This window comes from Pseudophryne corroboree, chromosome 1 (assembly GCF_028390025.1).
Source record: "Pseudophryne corroboree isolate aPseCor3 chromosome 1, aPseCor3.hap2, whole genome shotgun sequence".
Lineage (NCBI taxonomy): Eukaryota > Metazoa > Chordata > Amphibia > Anura > Myobatrachidae > Pseudophryne > Pseudophryne corroboree.
This window is the reverse complement of record NC_086444.1, coordinates 916,022,842-916,030,637: the sequence shown is the minus strand read 5'-3', so window position 1 is coordinate 916,030,637 and position 7,796 is coordinate 916,022,842. Positions and strand designations below refer to the sequence as shown.

At 46.5% G+C, this 7,796-nt stretch overlaps 1 long non-coding RNA gene across 4 annotated transcripts in view; it reads left to right on the top strand.

Moving 5' to 3' along the window:
- The first annotated feature begins 2,293 nt into the window (after positions 1-2,293).
- The window catches only part of LOC134917674 (uncharacterized), a 166,775-nt gene continuing 161,272 nt past the window's right edge, over positions 2,294-7,796 (top strand). For 3 of the 4 annotated variants that reach the window (XR_010177428.1, XR_010177425.1, XR_010177426.1), the window contains exon 1: positions 2,294-2,420. This is a non-coding gene — a long non-coding RNA (uncharacterized LOC134917674). Of the gene's footprint in view, positions 2,421-6,302; positions 6,511-7,796 lie in introns of those variants that run through there. The other variant, XR_010177427.1, reaches the window with a different exon arrangement.

Genomic DNA, 7,796 nt, shown 5'->3' with positions numbered 1-7,796 from the left:
CAAGTTTTATCATATGCAACAAGTTTTAAAACTCGTTGCGTATAATAAATGGTGCTCCGTCCAATCAGCTCCCAACTGTAATTTTTCAAACACATGACAGGAGCCGATTGGCTGGAGCACTATTTATCATACACAATGACTTTTAAGACTTGTTGAGTATGATAAAACTCGTTGATAAATCAGCCCGAAAGGGGGAGATGTACTAAGCCTTGCAGAGTGATAAAGGGGGTACACACGGAGAGATGTATGCTTAATTTCAAAGAAATCTGACTAGATTGCTTACAAATTAAGTACGGATCACTCCCTATGTATGCCCCATAGCAATAGCGATGCGCCGTCCCGCGTGTTGTTAGCACTGTCTCTAGATTAACCTGCATGCACCAAAATCTAGTTACATCTCTTACTTCGCTGCTGGGTGAAGTAAGTGTACCCCCCACCCCCACCCCCACCCCAACCTGTGTGCTGAGCGTTCTGTGCTAGATCACTCAGCACACATCTCTGTACACATCGCTATGTGTGTACGTCCCTATAAGGTGGAGAGAGATAAAGTAACAACCAATCAGCCATGTTACAGGCTGTGTTTGAAAAATGGCAGGAGCTGATTGGTTTTTACTTTAACTCTCTCCACTTTATTACTCTCAAAGGCTTAGTACTGTACATCTGCCCCAAAGTTTTAGTAACTGAGAGTCCCCTTTAACAAGGTTGCTGTCAATCCTTAATAAATGTATATAGCGATGTAATCCACAGTTACAGTACATCCAAACTTTTTATTTAAAAAATTCCTGGCGCCCATATTTTTGAATACACATAAAGACTATAGCCAGGATTATTGGGGGATATTGAGATAACTTGCAACAGAACTAGTCTCTGGCTGAGCACTTTCCAGACTAGGTCAGAAAGAGGTTACATCAATGTGATTCAAACATTGAGAGTGAATTCCCAACACAATGCATACAGTAAAACAGCTGCTGCTGGATTTGAGGATAAGAAGCATTGAGGCAGCAGGAATGTATGTAAGTCACTGGAAAATCTTTTCTAGGATGGTGGAGATTAATTTGCCATTATAAAGCTTAATATGATTTTTTTTTTTTTGCATAAAATTACCTTAAGCGGTTTCAGTTAGTTTAATGTGACAGACAACAGTAATACACCGATTGGATGTTTTTGAATGAAACATACGTATGATCTTCCAGTAATTCCTTTTTTTTTTATCAGTTTTTAATAGTTAATTTAATTTCTTAATAAGGGATTTACAAAGAACATTCCATCAATGAAGGGGAGCATCCGATTCCAAATAAGGTCAGCAAGGGATACAGATACAGACCTGATCTGAATGGGATATAAAGATATTTAAGGCCGGGGAACAAATACATGCATACATAGTTAAAAGCAGTGGCGTCACTGGGGTGGGTTGGGGGTTGAGGGTGTTACCCTCCGAGGAGTGACACCAAAATGCAGACTTCTCCTCAGTAACAGGGAGCCAGGTGCTGCACTGTGGCTGTAAGTGCAGCTCTCGGCTCCTGTCACAGTGTAGGAGCCGGCAGTGCAGCCAGATGAGTCTCCGGGGGCAACCCAGCATCTCGTAATGCTGGACATACCCCCGGAGTGATGAAAATAGGGTAGGACCACGAGGCCATGCCCCTTCCCATGACGCCCCACACTCATTTCAGTCAGCGTGCGCCAAGGGGCTTTTCAGCGCACCAGGTGTCACTGACCCCAGTAATGCCCCTGGTTAAAAGCATTAACCATGCAGAAACAATTTCTCATGGTAACATCTTAACATCTGTAATGATTATTAAAATGACATTGGTTCATGTTATAGTTATACATGATATATTGGATATAGGGCCTGATACAAAGATGGACGCAGATGTCCTTTCAGCTGAGATTCTGTATACAGCAGGTGTGTGAAAATATGCAAATATCACAGCCACCAGGATTTGTATTAGGATGCCCAATGGAGATGCCGAAGATTTGCCGCTTGTTTACAAAGAGACAACCCAGGGACGTGCAGTCAGGGGAGGCAGTGCCTCCTCTGTCATTAATGATTAAAATAATACAAAGAAGATATTTTTAACACATATTCTGTGTCATTAATATCTGTTTTGTATTATTCTAATCAATTGTGCTGGGCAAATGCACCAAATTTGTTTGTGCGGCAGTGAGAGCACTGCCTCTCACAATATTGAAGGAACTGAAGCGGGGGGCGGGGCCAAACTCCGGGCTGTAAAAGTCCATTGAAAAAAACATTAGAAGCGGCACTAGTATAAGTGCCTCAGTCAGGTCCCGCCACCGGAGGGCGCTGCATGTCGCCAATACGGGGTTTGCATTCAGCATGTTTCCAGAGTTTCAGCATGTGTCCAGAGTTTCTGTGTCCAACTAAAATCCCGGCGATCGCCTACCAGTGCCCGGTGCTGAAGGTGTGTGTGTGGATAGTAGGGGGTGAGGAGCACATTAATTAAACTGACCAACATACAGGGGGCAGTGGCGCATGTACCACCCCATTGCCCGAATATTTAATGTTAGAGATGGAGACAGGTAGTGGAGTCTCCATCTCAGAAAAAGCCGCGACCGCGTTCATGGAGCGGCAGCAGCAACAGAGATCTCTTTAGCTCTCTGCATACAGATGTCTGGGGAGAGCTGCTGGCTGTGCATGCAGCTCCCTCCGTCCTCAGGCTCACAGTGCTGCTGCTACCAGTCTGCCCTCAGCCCCAGGTATGTGAGTTGTGTACTGTGTGCATATGTAAGTTTGTGTGTGTGTGTGTGTATGTATGTATGTATACTATATGTGTGTTTGTGTCTGTGCATATACAGTATGTGTGCGTGTATGTATGTTAGCTCACCCATGCTGTTCTGCGGTCCCAGGCTGTAATGTTTATGTTGTATTTTAATGTACTCTCCCTAGTACCCTCTACGTGTAACCCACTTCCTGGCATCACACTCTCCCTGTTATCCTGTCAGTGTCACCCTCTCCCTGCCACCCACTGCTGTCACCCTCTCCCTGGCGTCAACCTCTCTCTGTCACCCAATGCTGTCAGTGTCACCCTCTCTCTGTCACCCACTGCTGTCACCCTCTCCCCAGCATCACCCTCTCTCTGTCACCCACTGCTGTCACCCTCTCCCCAGCGTCACCCTCTCCCTGTCACCCAATGCTGTCAGTGTCACCCTCTCTCTGTCACCCTCTCCCTGGCATCGCCCTCTCCCTGGCGTCACCCTCTCCCTGTCACCCAATGCTGTCAGTGTCACCCTATCCCTGTCATCCACTGCTGTCACTCTCTCCTTGGCGTCAACCTCTCCGTGTCACCCAATGCTGTCCGTGTCACCCTCTCTCTGTCACCTATTGCTGTCAGCCTCTCCCCAGCGATACCCTCTCCCTGTCAACCAATGCTGTCAGTGTCACCCTCTCTCGGTCACCCTCTCCCTGGAATCACCCTCTTCCTGTCACCCAATGCTGTCAGTGTCACCCTCTCTCTGTCACCCTCTCCCTGGCGTCACCCAATGCTGTCAGTGTCACCCTCTCCCTGGTGTCACCGTCTCCCTGTCGGCCAATTCTGTCAGTGTCAACCTCTGTCTGTCACCCACTGCTGTCACCCTCTTCCTGTCACCCAATGCTGCCAGTGTCACCCTCTCTCTGTCACCATCTCCCTGTCACCCAATGCTGTCAGTGTCACCCTCTCTCTGTCACCCTCTCCCTGGCATCACCCTCTCCCTGGCGTCACCCAATGCTGTAAGTGTCACCCTCTCCCTGGCGTCACCCTCTCCCTGTCACCCAATGCTGTCAGTATCACCTTCTCTTTGTCACCCTCTCCCCGGCGTCACCCTCTCCCTGTCACCCAATGCTGCCAGTGTCACCCTTTCTCTGTCACCCACTGCTGTTACTCTCTTCCGGGCGTCAACCTCTCCCTGTCACCCACTTCTGTCCTCCTCTCCCTGGCATCACCCTCTCCATAATATTTATTTTTTATTTGATAAAATTGACAATATATTAGCTGCCTGCTCTTCGCAAGTTTAATCAGGCAAGCTGCGGGCATTGGCTGCATCGGACTGAGATGCAAATTAGTGGCAAGGAGGCCGAGGTGGCGATTTTGTAGGACACTGGCATCTGTGGCGGTAGTGGGCATCGGTTTGTGGGGCGGTAGAGCGCATCATCTCGGTGGTGATAGGGGTCTTACCAGCCACTGAACTCACCACACGCCACTGCATCAGACACACATTGTTCTATAACTGACTTTCTGAGTAAACCTACAGTAGTAAAGCATGGCTGTCAGTAGTAAGAAAAAAAGGCATATTGTTTCCCCCTGCACCCTGAATGATAACAGTAACCAGATTTAAATCCCACACAATATTGGAATTCAGAGATCTCAGTTACATATATTTGCGAAAATGTATGAATAAGCCCCAAAGCTGCGTCAAGGCCTCTCTGTATATTTGGCGTCCATGGGGGTCATTCCGAGTTGATCGCTCATTGCAGATTTTCGCAACGGAGCGATTAAGGCAAAAATGTGCATGCGCATGGTACGCAGTGCGCATGCGCTAAGTATTTTAGCACAAAACTTAGTAGATTTACTCACGTCCGAACGAAGATTTTTCATCGTTGAAGTGATCGGAGTGTAATTGATAGGAAGTGGGTGTTTCTGGGCGGAAACTGGCCGTTTTATGGGAGTGTGCGGAAAAACGCAGGCGTGTCAGGGAAAAACGCGGGAGTGTCTGGAGAAACGGGGGAGTGGCTGGCCGAACGCTGGGCGTGTGTGTGACGTCAAACCAGGAACGAAACGGCCTGAGCTGATCGCAATCTGTGAGTAGGTCTAGAGCTACTCAGAAACTGCTAAGAAATTTCTATTCGCAATTCTGCTCTAAGCTAAGATACACTCCCAGAGGGCGGCGGCTTAGCGTGTGCAGTGCTGTTAAAAGCAGCTAGCGAGCGAACAACTCGGAATGACCCCCCATAGCGCTATATCTAGGTGCAGGGTGTGGCACCCCAAAAAATCAGCATAAGCCAGAAAGCCCAGGGCAGCATACCAGTGAAAAAACTATAGTGTTAATAAATTAGTGTTAGGAAGCCGAAGCTATAAAGGAAGTGATACAAAAATGAAATGTAACTAAAATGGAGAAATAGTGTTAAAGAAATTAGTAAGTGATAAGTGTTAATAGAATGTTAAGGTATGCCACACTAAAGCCATCCAGCTCAGCCAGTCCAGAGGCACCACACCCCACACCTCCATTACCCCAATCTGGGTCTATGATTAACCAGCAAGGAGCCACATGATAATGAGAGGTTCCTGCATTAGGAGGAGGTGCAGGCCCTGACATACCATATGGAGCATTATGAGGTTGCTATATATTTAAGTAAGGAGCTATTATCATGTGGCTCCTTGCCGGTTAATCATCAAGGACGTGCAGTCAGGGGAGGCAGGGGAGGCAGTGCCTCCCCTGTCATAATGATTAAAATAATAAAAAGAAGATATTTTTCTTGCTTAGAAATACCCCTCCCTTTCAAGCACCTGAATGATATCACTAAGCTAAATGAGCATCTGCCACTATATATGTCTGCCAGTAGTAAGACACAGGAGCCACTATAACTGTGTACGGATTGCAGTCACAAACTGTGACACACCCCAGAAACTGTCATCTCTTTATTGATGTATTATATTTCCTGTTCCTCCTAATCAGTGCTAAAAATAAGTGGGGGCAGGGGGTACACATGTCTGAGGACTCAGGACTAGTACACTGTCACCACCTCCTTCACCGGCATCTATATAGACGGCAACCCCTTTGGCTCATACTGTACTGAGGCCCCGCCCAGCACGCAGATAATTGCAGAGGCAGGAGGTAGCTTGGTGTAGTGAAATTGGTGGGGGCTTCATGCATGAGCTGCAGCCTGGGATGGTAACAGTGATAGGAGTTTGTCATTGTTAATGGTAAGGATATAAATACTTTGGCATCAGTCTGTGTAATAGACGTGTTACTATGGTGCGAGAACCCAGGACTTCATTTTATTTAAATTAGACAGAGAAATTACATTTTTCAAACTCTATTCCCAGATGAGCCTGTGATAAGAAACATGTGCATACCTGTCCCTTCTATAACTTTTGTTGTGGGCTACAATAAAAATGCATATTCAGCTTATATATAAAGGTAATTAAGTAATTATTGGCACTCCGGAATTTTTTTTACTTGAGTGTTGAACATCTGGTACCCAAAGAGAAACACGATTCCTACCCCAGCTATATAATGATTATACTGTATGCATTTTTTGTTTGCACTTTCTGCAGGTACGTCACTACGGGCCTAATTCAGGTGTGGTTGTTCTTGCTGCTGCTGTTGCTATCTTTTGCTGTATGCAATTGTGATTATATGCTAATATGGGCAGAAGCTAACCTGAGGATAAGGATGCCCACTGCTACAACATTATTTCCATATAACGGCATATAATTGCTGATACTTTGGAACCATATTGAAAACTCTTGAGTGCCTCTGTAGACGCGCAGGCCGAGGGCTCTCCAGTAACAAGTAAGATCACAACTGATAATTTATGAATGCCCAGAAAATGCATCTGAACGACCATGACATGCCTGTGTTTACCCGTACACTCCCCGTTCCCATCCTCAAACAAGTCTTCTTGTCACTCACTTTGCGACTAATTCCTCATTGTGACTGCCATTGCAATTCACTTGATACATGTGCGCACTGCGGCTCAGACACTGCGCAGTAAGAAAACATAGACCAATTTGCATACAATAGCTGCTTTGCGACTGCATCTGAATTGAGGTCCTATGTGCTATTAACATTTATCACTTATGCGATCCTTACTGCATTTCCACGATGGTCCTGCAATATCAGCACAGGAATGTGAATGCCTCTGCCAGCGTTTTGCAGAAGTGGGGATGCCAAGGACTGCATCGTGGATGCAGTTTCCTTGGCCTCGCAAGGCCACCTGTGATGACATGCCTGAGTAAGCTCTGGCTTACTCAGTCTGCCATTGCAGTCTGCTGTCGCTAATGAACATCGCGACTGATGGTCGTGATGTTCTTCTCATATGTTATCACATTGCAAATGCAGGGAGGAGGTGGTAGGCACCTCCTCCTGCATTTGCATTGCTAAGGATTGCAGTCACAAAGCTACTGCAAACAGCTTTGCAATTGTAATCCTTAGCCCTGAATCATTACATTTGTCTTTATTCTAAAACAGAAGGATAGAATTATAAACCTCTTGTATTCAGCATATACTGCTGCCTGTAAATGCTAATGGAGAATGGGGGTGATTCAGACCTTATTGCTGGGCTGCTAACTTTGCTGACCTGCCTTCAGATAGTCGCTGTGCGAGTGTGTGATCGCATATGTACGCCGAGCTGCAAAAATTAACTGTGTGCTGTCTGTGCGCAGCCCAGGACTTACTCCTTCAGTGCGATGAGAACAGGCTGATCGGGGCCGGAGCTGTTGTCTGACACCCTCCCTGAAAACGCTTAGGAACCCCTGCGTTTTTGTGGACACCCCAGTAAACGGTGAGTTACCACCCACAAATGGCCTCCTCCTGTCAATCACCTTGCAAACGCATGTGCGATCGGATTTTTCGCACCATCCTGTAACCGGTGATACCCATTGTTGTTGGCCCACATGCGTGCGCATTGCGGTGCATACGCATGCGCATTGTATTGCGGATCGCCCACTGTGCGAAAATGCACAGCAGCGATCAGATATGAATCACCCCCAATGTTTCTCTTTAATATATTTTTTAGGTACGCTAAACAACCTGTCTATGGTTTTACCACTGTAAGGTTTTGATTGACTATTATTTTA